This window comes from Lepidochelys olivacea, assembly GCF_965140295.1.
Source record: "Lepidochelys olivacea isolate rLepOli2 genome assembly, chromosome: 7".
In the NCBI taxonomy this organism is placed as follows: domain Eukaryota; kingdom Metazoa; phylum Chordata; order Testudines; family Cheloniidae; genus Lepidochelys; species Lepidochelys olivacea.
In genome coordinates, this window is record NC_140417.1 from 22,064,828 (window position 1) to 22,079,494 (window position 14,667).

The window sequence follows — 14,667 nt, forward strand, 5'->3', positions numbered from 1 at the left end:
AGATTTGGCCTTTACACACTGCTGTGACACGTAGGAAAATTTCCTGTCTGCCCCAGGTGAAAACTCTCCCATACCTATACCCCCAACATATTCACTGCAAGAAAATAATTATTAGAAATAAGGCTGTCAATTAATCGCCGTTAACTCATGAAATTATCGCAAAAAAATTAATTGCGATTAATCGCACTGTTAAACAATAGAATACCAATTGAAATATATTCAATATTTTGGGATGTTTTTCTACATTTTCAAATATATTGATTTCTATTCCAGAGGACAGGCTTCCATACTGATGATGCTCGTTAAAAAATAATGCATTAACTAAATTTGTAACTGAACTCCTTAGGGGAGAACTGTATGTCTTCAGCTCTGTTTTACCCGCATTCTGACATATATTTTCATGTTATAGCAATCTCGGATGATGACCCAGCACATGTTCATTTTAAGAACACTGTCACAGCAGATTTGACAAAACACAAAGAAGACACCAATGTGAGATTTCTAAAAATAGCTACAGAACTCGACCCACGGTTTAAGAATCAGAAGTGCCGTCCAAAATCTCAGAGGGACGAGGTGTGGAGCTTGCTTTCAGAAGTCTTAAAAGAGCAACAGTCTGATGCAGAATCTACAGAACCCAAACCACCAAAAAAGAAAATCAACCTTCTGCTGGTGGCATCTGATTCAGATGATGAAAATGAACATGCGTCGGTCTGCTCTGCTTTGGATCATTATGGAGCAGAACCCGTCATCAGCATGGACGCATGCCCTATGGCAGGGGTGACCAACCTGGGGCTCCGGAGCCACGTGCGGCTCTTCAGAAGTTAATAAGGGGCTCCTTGTCTAGGCACCGACACCGGGGCTGGACCTGCAGGTGCCAACTTTCCAATGTTCCCGGGGGGGTGCTCACTGCGCAACCCTGCCTCTTCCACAGGCCCTGCCTCCACTCCACCTCTTCCCGCCCCCTCCCTGAGCCTGCCATGCCCTTGCTCCTCCCCCTCCCTCCTAGAGCCTCCTGCATGCCACGAAACAGCTGATCAGGAGGTGCAGGGAGGGAGGGGGAGGTGCTGATCCACAGGGCTGCCGGTGGGCGGGGGGCACTGGGAGCGGGGGGGTGAGCTGATGGGGGGCTGCTGACATATTACTGTGGCTCTTTAGCAATGTACATTGGTAAATGCTGGCTCCTTCTCCAGCTCAGGTTGGCCACCCTTGCCCTAGGAAATGGCAGTTGAAGCGTGAAGGGACATATGAATCTTTAGCGCATCTGGCACGTAAATATTTTGTGACGCAGGCTACAACAATGCCATGCAAATGCCTGTTCTCAGTTTTAGGTGACATTATAACCAAGAAGCAGTCAGCATTATCTCCTGTAAATTCTCACCAAATTTGGTTGCCTGAGTGATTGGCTGAAGTAGGACTGAGTGGACTTGTAGGCTCTAAAGTTTTATATTGTTTTATTTGTCAATGCAGTTATTTTTTGTACATAATTCTACATTTGTAAGTTCAACTTTCATGATAAAGAGATTGCACTACAGTACTTGTAGAGGTGAATTGAAAAATACTATTTCTTTTGTTTTTCACAGTGCAAATATTTGTAATAAAAAATAAACACAAAGTGCGCACTGTACACTTTGTATTCTGTGTTGTAATTGAAATCAATATATTTGAAAATGTAGAAACCATCCAAAATATTTAAATAAATGATATTCCATTATTGTTTAACAACGCAATTAATGGTGATTAATTTTTGTAATCATTTGACAGACCTAATTAGAAAGAATACCTAGCACTTTACCAACGTTAACTATCCCAACAACCCTATGTGACAAGTAAGTAAGTCCTGTCCTCGTATAGATGAAGAAACTGAGACAGAGAGATTAAGTGACTTGCCCAAAGCCACTGAGAGAGCCAGTGTCGGAGAACCAGAATTAACACGCAGGAGTTCCTGGCTCCCAGTCCTATGTCCAGACCTCTGAACCATGCTTCCCTCTCAAATCATCTTGAACCCTCATTGTTTCCAAGCTCCTATGCATGAAATGGATCATCTTCCACAGCTTTGATGTCAATATTTCCCTGGGCTTCTGCTGTTCCTTGAGTAAATATGGATAGATCTATCCCAGAAACACTGCGAGTAGTTACTGCTGTCAGCGATGACTGATCCCTCTGTCTAGTCCCAGCGATGATGGCTCTTGAAGTGTGTATATTGATCCCAAGCTTGCCATAGTCATGATGTGGAACATCAACTAGTTTGGAGTGTATTATGAGCCGAGTTGCATCACAAATACCTTAATAGCACAAGTGGGTCACACAGTCATGCAAACCGCACCTCTCTGGCTGTTCCGCTTCCTTTTAACATGCACATTCTGTAATGCTGCACCACTGTGCTTAACACACTTTTTTTAACCTCCTAAAATGAGGATGAAATGAAAAAAAAAAAAACAGAAAAAGAATCCTATTTGTCAAAGAAAATAATGGCTCAGTGATTGCGGTGAAACAGAGATATTGTTACTTAGTGATAATAAGAGAAAAAAACATTGTCGGAATGATAAGGCCATTTCTGCTGTCTCCCCAAGTGATACTATCTCTGCTACCACAAGTCCCAGAATATTGTTAGGATATTTCATGAAGTGTCTTAGGCAGAATAAACAGACCAAGCTTATAGTTAACCCACTCCACCTCCAGCCCTCCTCCCGCTGCACACGGCAGCCTCTGCTTTAATATCATTGTCGTGCTGGTTTGTGTTCCCCAGTGCTTCTCTCCCACTTCATCCTAAATGTGTTGCTGCTCCATGCTTAGCAGATGAGGCCCCTTTCTCTGATAAGCAGCCCAACTTTGTCTTGCAATAGGTCCTCAGCGAGCCTGCCGATCACATCTTGGAAATGTTGTTAAAAGTGCCAGTGAAATGAGGTGTGGGGAGGGGAAGTAATAACACTGAAACAAGGATACAGGGATCCGCTGAAAATCTGCTGGCCCAAGGCCTGATGTTCTTGTAGAGCTTGGAGATAAAGCTGCTTACCCTTATACTAAGAGGCTGAGATTTTCCTCTCATGCCAGCTTGACACCTGAGTGCCGTCAGTGGAGTAACTCCAGATTTATACCTGTGTGAGAGGAGACTCAGACCCTATCCTAGTCTTGTGCACCCGTCTGTGAGTGTGTGTGTGAGTCTCATGTATATTTGCCTGATGATCACCACTGCAAAGTCAATATCTGTCCACAAAGTGGTAAGCTAAGGAGTTATGTCCTGTCCTAAGCGTAGGGGAAATTGTGTCTCAGATACTGCAATGTAACTCCTGGCAGATGTTCACTTTTTAACAGTGACCCCAGTATATAAGGATGATGATGATGATTATAATAATAATATTTCTATAAACATAGAAGTTTGTCTTCATGAAGGGTCCAAAAGCATTTTACAGACTTCAGGCTTGAATCTGAGTTCAAAGGAGTTGATCCTGACTTAAGTGAGAATACTTAGACTAGACAGTATCTGTCTAACAACCTCCACCATAGGGTGATCAACTGTGATTGAACTTGGGACCTTCAGCACAGCCTTCTACCAGTTGAGCTAACTCCATTAGCTGATAGCAATAGCAGGATCTTATTCTTGTAGGCCTAACTTGACATGAGTAAGTTAACATAAGTAAGACCTCATTTCTCAGTGGGCATGACTGGAGAGGTGAATGGAAGATTAAGTCCTAAATCAGAGTATAACAAGCATTAGGCTGGAGTCGGACTAGCTAAGATAAGCAGGAACACCCTGGTACTAGGGACAATGGATAAGATAAATGGAATGTATCAGGTTATATTGGAACAGCACATGGACAGAGTATGCTGTACGTGGATTGGTTCCTGAAAAGTAACAGAGCCAATCACGAAGTGCATAATGCAGTGTATAGTCAGGAATGCAGGTGTTAGTAAAGATGTAGATAAAGAAAAGTTTTGCTGTGTAACTTTGGATTTGTGATATCCCCTGTATCCACCCTCTGTCTGAGGGTGGCCAGCTTGGGCATGGTGTTGCTGTGTGTCATATAAAGGTATTTGAGTGATGAATTCCAAAGTCAAACTGAAGTTTTGGGAACCAAGTGGAAGAGGGTCTCAGAGGAACCCAACAAACCTCTGTATGGACCAACCACCAGAGAGAGGACATGACACACTTTCCCCAAGAGGTACATGCCTGACTAATGTTTATTCCACCCTACTGTAGAACGTTATCTAAGGAACAAATGAAAGACCAAATCCAGGGACCTACATCTGCTTGGCATGTCTCAGGGTTGGACTTTCAGCTATTAATAAAGATATGCCATTGCCATCAAAATAAGGACCACATTCTTCCGTTCTGCCCACTAAGTTATGTCATACCAAGGAAAGCTAAGGAAAGGGAAAATCATGCTGGCTATTCTGCAAATCTTGATCAAATCCTTTATTCAGAGAAAGCCTTTCCAAAGGCTAGGGAGGCGGAGGGGGAAACATGCTCTGAAAGAGGTGTGACACGAATATCTGCTTGCAAACAAAATGCAGCCTATTGCTTCCTCCACCATTGAAATGCAGCCATCTCTGGGGTGTAACACAGAAGCTACTTAACAGCACTGTAAGCAACAGTTTAGAGCAAGAAGGGCCCATGCGTATGTATATCTACGATGTATGTTTATTAATTTATAAAATGCCTTTCACCCCTTCTTTCAAAACCACGACTGAAGCTGCAGGAATAAAGATGATCATAGCTCCAGAAATTCCCCAAGAAGAGTGAAGTCAAAATCTTTGGAGTGAAAGTCTGTGGAGAAAACAGAGTTTCTTTTTTTTTAAAGTCAATATTTGAGGCACACCTTGTGAGTTGTGCAGCTGTTGTGGTAAGTATATCAAATACAATGAATCCCCAGATTATCAGCTTTGAAGGCATTAGCTGTTGGAGGAAAACATCCATCCCCAACCTGTAGAATTAGAAAAGGCTAGAGAAAAAAAAAAAAAAGTCTTGTGAAACAGTGAAAAAATCCCTAACAATCCATCTGAATAAATAGGGCACAAAGTGTCGGCATTCCTATTAGTGTCTGTCGGTCTCGCTTGTGTGCCTGGTTCTTTTTCCTCACAGCTATTACCTGCTCTGAAATCAAGCTGACAGAGAACTACATAGCTAATCAGGATGGGGGGCAGATGCTCTCTTCAAACGTCTCCTTAAATTCCTAGCTAGAGTCATCCATCTCCTCTTAGGCTCTCTTTTGTATCTTCCTGGGGCCCTTATAGAAAACGGTCTTTTGTGTGGAGTATAACAGCTGGCAAATGCTGATTTTAAGTGTGTTCCTACCTTTGTGGATTGATCATAAAAAGATCAAAGGTAAATAATCTCCCTGGTGCTCTTTTGAAAAGAAGCTAATCAAGTTTGGGGGGGAGAGAAGGGAGGGGTTTAGATTTTTAAAAAATGATTTCATTGTTATAAGTAGGAACATTTTATCCCACCCCTCCCCACACTCCATTTCTCCTTTACTTGCGATTTCCTTGTTATCCTTCTGCAATTTTATTTTATTTTTCATTTAAATAAATACTTCAGTTCTCCAGCCAACATAAGGGAGGGACTCCTAAGCAATCCTACAACACCACCACATTCAAAATAGAGATGGGTATGAACCAAGCATCCCCTCATTCCTATCTGAACACCTCCAAACTCTGGAGAAGCCTATATCCAGGTTCAAAAAGTGGATCCAAGCTTCACAGCTGGTTTATTTCTTTGTAAGGGACAGGTGCAAAATCCCAGGAACAAACACAGCTCCAAACTTAGTGGAAAGTTTGAATCTGTACTCAGATCCAAACTTTGCCACTTAGGTCAATATCCCATTCAAATACACATGAAAAAGTAAAAAAGTTAGCAACAACACTTCAGCCACAAGGCCATCTCCCCAGTCCCAAAGGAAAAGGCAGAGTAAGCCAAACAGCAACTGCTTTGTTCTTATATAGCATTATAGCCACTTACAGTCTGCAAATATGCACGACACTCTGGTCTCTGTTGGATTTGACAGGCGCTGTCCAAACTCCAGCAGTCGGCCTTGAATATTGATAGGAGAGTTTTAGTCGAAGCATTCCCATAAAAACAAGACAACGAAAAACAGGAAAAAAAAAACATTAGAAAGGGGTCACGGCTGGATTTGCTGAACAAATGAGCTCTCTTGTGACTAGGAGATCTCATCAAACTCCTCTCAGTTTTGTTATAGGAAGCAGCATAAGACAATGGCTGACCTTCAAGTACAGCGTGGGAACATGCAGGCTGATGCTCAACAAGAAAAGCCCACCTAGAAGGGTATAATCATAAATTCCCGTAGGAGATCTTTTCCATACCGGTGCTTAATCTCGCCTACAGTATAGTTGTACACACATTTCAAATATATCGACTGCACAGCTACTTTCCAATAAGGCCCCAAACATATTGTAGGCTGTTACTGCAATATGGATTGATTTTGCAGGGTGGGGGGTGAGGGGAGGGGGAGAGGGGGAGGATGGAGGGCTTTACTGGCCTGCAATATATTTCTGGGTTATTTGGTGTACAGACGTCTTCCTTTAACAGATCTGGGCATTGTTGTTATTGCAGTAGCACTATGAGGTCCCACCAAAGGCCAGGGCCCCATTGTGCTAGGTGCTGTACAAACAGGACGAGAGAGGCCCCGTACCAAAGAGTTTACCATCTAGACAAGAGAAAGGGTGGGAGAAAGGGGGCATTATTATCCCAGTTTTACAGATGGGAAGCTGAGACCCAGAGACATTCAGAAGAGATTTTCAAAGTGACCTAAGGTGTTTTTAATAGGAATTAGGCTTCCAAATCCCTTAGGCAACTTTGAAAATCCCACCCTAAGTGAGCTGGTCAAGGTCACAGAGAGAGTCTGTGGCAGAGCTGAGTCATGAACCCACAAACCTAAGACCCAGTCCAGGGCCTTAAGCATAAGACCATTGAAGTCCTTTTGAGAGAGGCCGTTGACTTTGAAGTCAATGGGGATCTACCTGCTTGGACCCAGTTATAGGATCAGACGCTGATTTCTATCAAATCTAGACACAAACGCCTGTGGCTCCAGCCCAGAAGCACTCAAGGTCCACTTCCATTTCAGAAGGCTTGCATTGCCATGGCGAGTGGAATAGTGACAACCAGGAAGCTGAATCCATTTCTTCGCAAGGAGTGGATATTTCCAAACAGCAGGCTGGCTGAGCCTCTCTCTCAAAGATTTTTTATCTACCTGTACTCACTGTAGACCTAAACGAGATACATCACTGTACAATTAAAAGTTAAACCCCGTGCCCATCAGTGCTGGATCTGACAGGGACACATGTCTAACTTTATTACCATGGTTTTGTATTTTTTCAGCCTCACCCTACAAACAGGTCACAGTTTTGATTTATATTTTGCCATCTGAAATGCATAAAAGATACGGCGCTTTTGCTTCCCCATTAATCTTCTGAGGGTTTGTTTGAAATTTTATTGAAGGTGACATGACAAATTACTGCCGGAGTCAATCTGTTCTTCAAGAGGGAGTCATTTAAAAATAAAAGAAGAACAGAAAAGAAACGGGTGAATGGGGGGGTGGGGGGGAAGGATGCACTAATGCAGAGTAAATGGCCTCTCTGAATATGTGCTTCAGTTCATATGCCAATGGAGCATCCTTTCAAAGGCAGCGCTGCCGGAATGAGAATGGCAGGCCAATTACCCACACGGCAGGTTCATAGATTCAGAGATAGCAGGGCCTCAAAAGACCAGTTGGGCCATTCAGGAGAGTAAGGCTCCTGCATTTATTTTTTTGGCAGAATGGCTCACTACATCATCCTCAGCTGAGGCTGTCTGCAACCTATTCTAGAATCTGTGTAGTGACTGCTTCAGCCACATCCTCCGGGAGCCTATTTAACTGCCCAGTTGTTCCAACTGCCGAGAACATATTCCTGCTGTTTCTAGTCAAAAAAACTTTTCCACAGGGGCTGTTGCTGTTTTGTGAGGCTGAGAGCTAAGGTAGGAGCATGGTGGGTGTATCTACAAATATTCTGGATGTTATTCTGATGTATGTTGTCATGTGACATGTCTCGAAAGCTCATCTTTCCTCGTGCGTTTATGCCGTGATCCACTGACTTTAATGGGAGTTTGATGGCACTAGGTACTTTGCAGAATCAAGCCCCAAATAAACCCTGTCTCAGAAAAGTGTGTCCATTTAAGATAGCTGAGAAGGTACAACTATCCCCCTACAGCTTGTATTCTGTCAGGAATGCGCAGCAGAGATGGCAAAGGGCCTCTAAGAGTATGTGTTCACTGCAGAGTTAACGGGGGTGATTGACACTCATGTTTGAGCACCCAGCTTAGCCCTGGCCTGGGTCTGAGCAGCCATATTGCAAATCCATGCTTGAGTTACCCTGTTCTCACTGATGCTGCACTCACCCGTATGCATTGCTAGGACTTCTGAGGTTATATCCTATTGGTTCCTTGTGCTGCCGTACGCTGATCTGATCTGTGAGTCTTTCCCAATGAATTGTGGGAGAAGTTTTCTGTCTTTCTGGACAATATGGGGGAATTGTGGGAAGGCACTGGAGGATGCAAGTTGTTTAGTCTGTGTCTCACCGCCGAATGGACCAATAGCAGCTCAAGTGGAAGTGGCACCTGAGGTCTAACCCACCCCCAAGCTGGGTCAGATAGCCTAGTTGAAAGCACCCACAAAACTCAGGTGAGAGAGATATGTTTGTAGATGGGACAGGGGCAACACCCAGGTAAGAGCTTAGGCTAAATCTGCGGTGAAGACAGACCATTAATCTTGTCGGTCCATTTTGCACTCTTGGGCACTGTTTCTAGGATCTACTGTGCTGAGGTCAGCCAGGTGAAGTGAACCATGAGTGAAGTCTGTTAACCTGTTATGCAAGGTGAGATGAGACTAAAAAGGAAGTCTGCATCAGAGAGATGTCTGTGCATGTATTATTGGAGATCCAGTGTTCTGCTGCCTTAAAATATGGAGACGACAATGGATTTATCATCCCTCTGATAAAAGGGATCCATTAGAGCACCCCATCTCTGCCCCTGCAGCAACTCATGCCATGATTCTTAGAGATAAATAGCAATAATAAAAAGCTACAGTATTCAAAATGGTGTATTTGTTTCCTTTTGCTGTTTTATTAATTCAACTAGCTGCTAAGTAACTCAAGCACCGTTTGCCTCAACCTCTCACCCAATGGCAACTTAATTAATTGTTAAGTGCCTAGGATCAGAGGCCTCCTGAGCATTGTCTGTTTTGGAAGAAGCGGGAATACCAAGGAGCTTGCCACGGAGCTCTCTTTGTATGTGGCATCTCAATAACTCACTCAAGTGTTTGACTATCTAGCAATCAGGTGGCCACTCGTTGAAAGCAAGAGTTGACAATGAAAAAACCTTGCATTTTTCTCCTCACTGGGATATGTATAGAGCGGGACAAATAGTACAAAAAGCATTTGTTGAGAACTTTATTCAAATCATTTTGAGGTATTAGGTGATTAAATATTTGACCTGTACAGTTCAAATGTATGTACATGTTAATAAGGGACAAGGTAGTAGAAAATAAGGCCCTATAGATGTAGAGATCGAGGGGTGAGAAGTTGGTGCAATGGTGGCATTTTACACCCATTGGGTGCAGAGATAAAGGACTACACAAGGTGCAAGGCAGTGGAGAACCAGGCCCAAAGTTTGTGAGACAAGCACTCTGAAGAAAGAAGGTACATGGCAAAGGTTTGGATAGAGCAGGTATCTCCTGTGACCTCATGGACTGAGATCCCAGTCATTAGTCAGCTGTAACACAAATCTACCCCAAACACTTTCATAAAAGCAAAAGATACTTCCATTATAGCTGATGACTTTTGACTTCTTTTCGTGAGGTGAAAGAAGGCATGGGGCTTTTGGCTCCTATCACAACACACTCAAGATGTGCAGGTGAGTTGGTATAATCAGATTAATGAATGCATTTAAGTTCCCTTTGAAAAAAGACAAAGCTCTATAGTAAGCGTTAAATATGATTATTAATAATATTCACACTTTGCTACATGTTACGTCTCCTACATATTTTAAGATGTTGGAAGGGGAGTTTATTTACACAAGGAGTAATGCCCCTGGTATTTGCTTCCATATCTAGTTTCTGCAGACAGAAAACTATCTTCTTGTTGCAAATATAAGGATATTTATCTGCATGAACAACCATTTTCACCACCTCACCAGGGCCAAATTCAGAAACACTTGTGAAAATCTTTGATTTCACACATGTCCTGGTGAAGCAAATATAAGCTGAATCATGCACAGCTCTGGGTAACATGTTTTTGCACTTTTGGTCTGAACTGGTCCTACAGGCAGGTTCATACGGTGAATTTATACTAGAGACACAGCCATTCTGAAGAACATGAATTTGTGTTAATTTAGTATTGGAATCCTTATCTAGAGACAAGTCATTTCAAGTGTGACCTTGCACTTCCTCCTCCATTTACTGACAATATAAGTCAAGGATATTGCTATTGCACACAGAATTGTTTGTTACAAAATTACAGCTGCAAATTATTATTTCCATTTAGACTTTATTTACTGGGAAAATAAAATGTGGCAGAACATGCAATTTTATAACAAGCAGAATCTAACAATTCTTTTAATCACTTAGCCAGCCTTTCCAGGTGCATCTAGGCAGAATGCACCTGCCGTACTGCTGAATTTTCCATATACAATATGTCCAGATAGAAAACACCTACTATTTTAGATACACTTACGGTAGAATGTACCTGCTGTGCTAGTGAACATACCAGGTGCACCCAAGTGGAAGGGGATTGGCATGCCACTAAAGTACAGTACATACAGGTAGAGCAAACCTGGGGTACTGCCAAACATTCCCTATACATGGGATTAGGATATACCTTTTAAACTCCTGGATGCTCTGGAGTTGTTCTAGCAACAAAGCTATTCTAGGTACATCCATGTTGCACACACCTGTTATGCTGCTAATGTTCCAGGGATGTCCCATTAGAACACACCCATTATGCTGCCAGATGGTCTAAGTACCTTCCAACAGTCCATTGGTTTCAATGGAATGCTAATAGTTTGACAGCAGCCCAGCAGTTGTGGTGAGCTTCTGGCAATGAAGGAGTTAAACCTACAGTCAGCTGCAGAATGGCAGGCTGGGATGTGATTTGGGCATACCTGTGCCAGAGTGACATAACAGAAGCAGCATTTGCTCGGGAGGAGGTATGTGTTTTTGCCCAGTTGGCTGGAGAAGTGAGTGATCTAGAGCAGACAGAGCGAGCATGGAAGGCATGACTTCTCTCGTTCCAGGGCAGCTACTGTTCTGGGTTTAGGGGAGAAGCTCTGTATCTTAAGGCATTCAGCACAGGGTGTGGAAATGCTGGGATAGCAGCTGGCTGAGGGGCTAGCTCACTTAGTACCAGTTCATATAGGAGCCATCTGTGCTAGAGCAAATCATCAACAATAAAGGCCAAGTCCAGGGGCATTTGTCTGAAAATCTGAACAAAACAGCAACGATTTGACCTCCCCACAAAGTGGCTGAGCCCGGTGAAAAAGCAGAACGGAAAAACAGGGACCCACTGAGATGAGGGTCAGGGTGAGGATCTGAATGGGACTCAGTCCGACATCCATCCTGGGCAGACACCTTACTAGCACTCTCCTTTTGCTGGATCTTTTTCCTTCCTGGTTTGTCTCCTTATCTTCCTCCTTCTACTTTTACATTTATGATGATTGAATGTAACACACAAGCCATCCCTTTACTGTCCTTTCTGCTCTATACTCTCCACTCTTGCATTCCTTATGGCCATTAACGTCATTTTGGGAATACAGGTTGAGTGAAAGCTGGGATACCAGAAACAGACTCCAAATGACCCAACAGGCTCCAGGAGCCGGTTTACCCACTGAAGGGCTGAAAACGGTTTCCTCACTCCTTTCTGACCAAAACCTGCCTTTGTGAGCTAACAGCAAGCAAAGCCTGATAAGGAAGCCTCTTCACAGTAGCCTGGCATCTCCCATTGTTCCAAATATCTCCTCTCTGCTCTTTCAAATCCTTCAGTTCTTTTTCCAAGGCTCTTACAGTGACCTCCTTACAGACCACATCTCCCACACCGCCCTGTGGTGAGTTAAGATCCCGTCTCTGCTACGTGTCTGCCATGGAGTGCAGACTGTAATCTTCTAGAGGCATCAACAGTTTTGTCTGTCCCCTGCCAGTCTGCTAGTCTAGTTCTACCTTGTTTTATTTGCTCTGTTGAGGGGAAAAGAAGTTGAAAGTCTGAGAATTTGCATGAATTTAAAGCTGGATATAAGGATGCACACCCACTTGCCTATCTAATATCTGCCCCAGACAGCAGCTTGGTGTTTCAGAACTAGCAACTCTGGCATAAAGAGCAAGCCAGGCACTTACAAAGGGGAATGTTATCAAAGGATATGGCCCCTGTTTCCCGCCAAAATATGAGTTACTTGGGAATGCATCCATTACTTATTCCCCTCATCCCCCTAATAAATGCAGACAGGAAGTCTTTTAGAGGAACAGTTGATGTCTTTGGAGAGGGTCCTTTCATTCTATGTTTCTATCTGAAATGCATTCCAAAGGAGATACACAACTTCAGCCACAGCAATGGAGCTGGGAACCATACAAGAGTATGGGGACAGCGAAAGGGGGTTGCCAAAGACCTATGCACAGTATAGAGGACCTTGCACCATTGAGTTCAAATCCATGCTCCTGCAAAGTTTAAGGATATTTAGGTCACATTTTTGGTTTACCCATTATATAGATGGGGAGCATCTGCCAAGTCCAGATTTGGTTCCAAATTTCCTCAAAGTTCAGGCACGTTCAAATCCGAGTGATTCATTTGAGCTCATGTCTAATTCGCACAACTGTTGATAATGCCCATGTAAAATGTAGTGAGTGAAATCACCCTTTCTTGTGAATAGGAACTAGGGGACAGATTTTCAAGAGCGCTCCCTTTTAGACACCTGGTTTTCAAAAGCGCTCAGCACCCAAGGAGCACCTACCATTTTTCTGGAACTTCTGATTTCTGCATGCATAACTCCTAACCCCTGGTACCCAAGAGAGTACCTGTCACAAAGTGTTATATGTAAAACCAGCAAGAAATTCACATACTATCTATTCTCACCAGCAATGCCACACAGGTTGCCCTCTTTAGAAGACACAGGTACATGAGACATACTCCCTGAAAAATACAGTCTCCTGGTGGGGCGTGTGCAGGCAAAGGATTTTGTGACTGGAGAGCAACTATTACAACTGCCCTTCTCCCCTTCTGCTTGCTTACTCCCTCTCTTTTTTTAAAAAAGAAGAGCAGCAGCAAGATCCTATGGACAGCCCTTCTCCTCTCACTATCCACTTGACTCAACACAGGCCATGCTCTTGAGGCTTGTTAGGGAAGGAAAAAAATTCCACCACTGTTTTCTTCCTCCACTTTCTTCTTTTTTTGATTAAAGAAAAGCAAGCAGCCCCCTCCTCCCTACTCTTTGGCTTGCTCCACTATCTTCCCAGCTGGCAGATGCTCCAACATTCCTTGCACGTAAGTGTTTTGCTTCAAAAGTTAGGAGACGAGAGGGAGAAAGAGAGAGAACCACATTGTACAGTCCCTGTTGATAAGGTTCAAAGCAGAGACGCCTCAGAAGCACATGCAGTTGCTTGTTTGCGCTCTTTAAAAAAAAGAGAGCTAAATTCTACGGTAGACATTGCTTTCTCTTGCTGCCATTATCTATCCCTCACACAAGCTAGAGGTAGGGGGAAGGTAGAAATTATCCTGTTTACCTGGCATTATTTTTACCCCCACCCACTCCTTGAAATGTCAGCTCTAAACTGCTTTGCACTCCCATCTTTTCAATGGCATTTGTAAAGAGGAAAAGAAAAAATCCTGCACATGAGGTTTATTTATTATTTTAACACACACACACACCTATATATAAAGCTACAATAAAACCAGCTGGGGCTGCCTGAGAAAAAACCCTACCTACCTTCTCTTGCCTTAACATTTTCCCCCACCTTGTAGTTCTCTGGAGTGTGTTTTTCCTTTTGCCCTTAGTACCTCCCTGTGATTTTCCCCTTCTAATCTAGCACTGGAGTGGCAAGTGAGTGATGCTACATTATTACTCATGTGGGGAATCCAGCCAAGAATTTCTAGGCATAGCAAAATACTCAGAACCATCTGTCTGTTTTGCTAGAGGAGAAATAGGCAAAAACAAATCCTATTAAACTAGCCATTCCAACCTACAGTCACTGGGGACACCAAGATAACACTTCAGTCACTTCCCTGGGATATGTTGGGGTAGAAAGCTCTCCTTTTATTATCTTGAAAGGGGATTTCTAATGGTAGAGAAAGAGGTGTTGGGATCCAGTAAAAGTTAAAGAGACCAGGAAAGATTATCCCCTCACTTCCCAGCTTTTTAATATGCGCATTAATGTACTCAAGATACAATATCTACTCCATAGCCCACCCCCCCCCAAAAGCAATCACCTCAGAGAGCCCAATTTATAACTTTCCTCTCCTTAGGTGGGTGGGCATTTAAGTAGGTACCTTGTGACCTACAGGTGAAAAATGTTAGCTCCCAGATGAAATAGGAGCCTCTCTACCTCGCTCTGAGGTACAAGGTTTGTTAAGATCTAATGTTTTACACCTGTGGCAGGTTAAAACCCAGCCGGAACGTCTTTTCCCCTTTCCTAAGCAATT

At 43.3% G+C, this 14,667-nt stretch overlaps 1 long non-coding RNA gene across 1 annotated transcript; it reads right to left on the minus strand.

Annotated features, from left to right (window-relative positions):
* Positions 1-4,679: 4,679 nt before the first annotated feature.
* LOC311524098 lies at positions 4,680-14,010 on the minus strand. The gene is made up of 3 exons (XR_014712481.1): positions 13,955-14,010; positions 5,957-6,028; positions 4,680-4,765 (listed from the first exon to the last, which is right to left on the minus strand). It is a non-coding gene; the product is annotated as an uncharacterized lncRNA (long non-coding RNA).
* Positions 14,011-14,667: the final 657 nt, after the last annotated feature.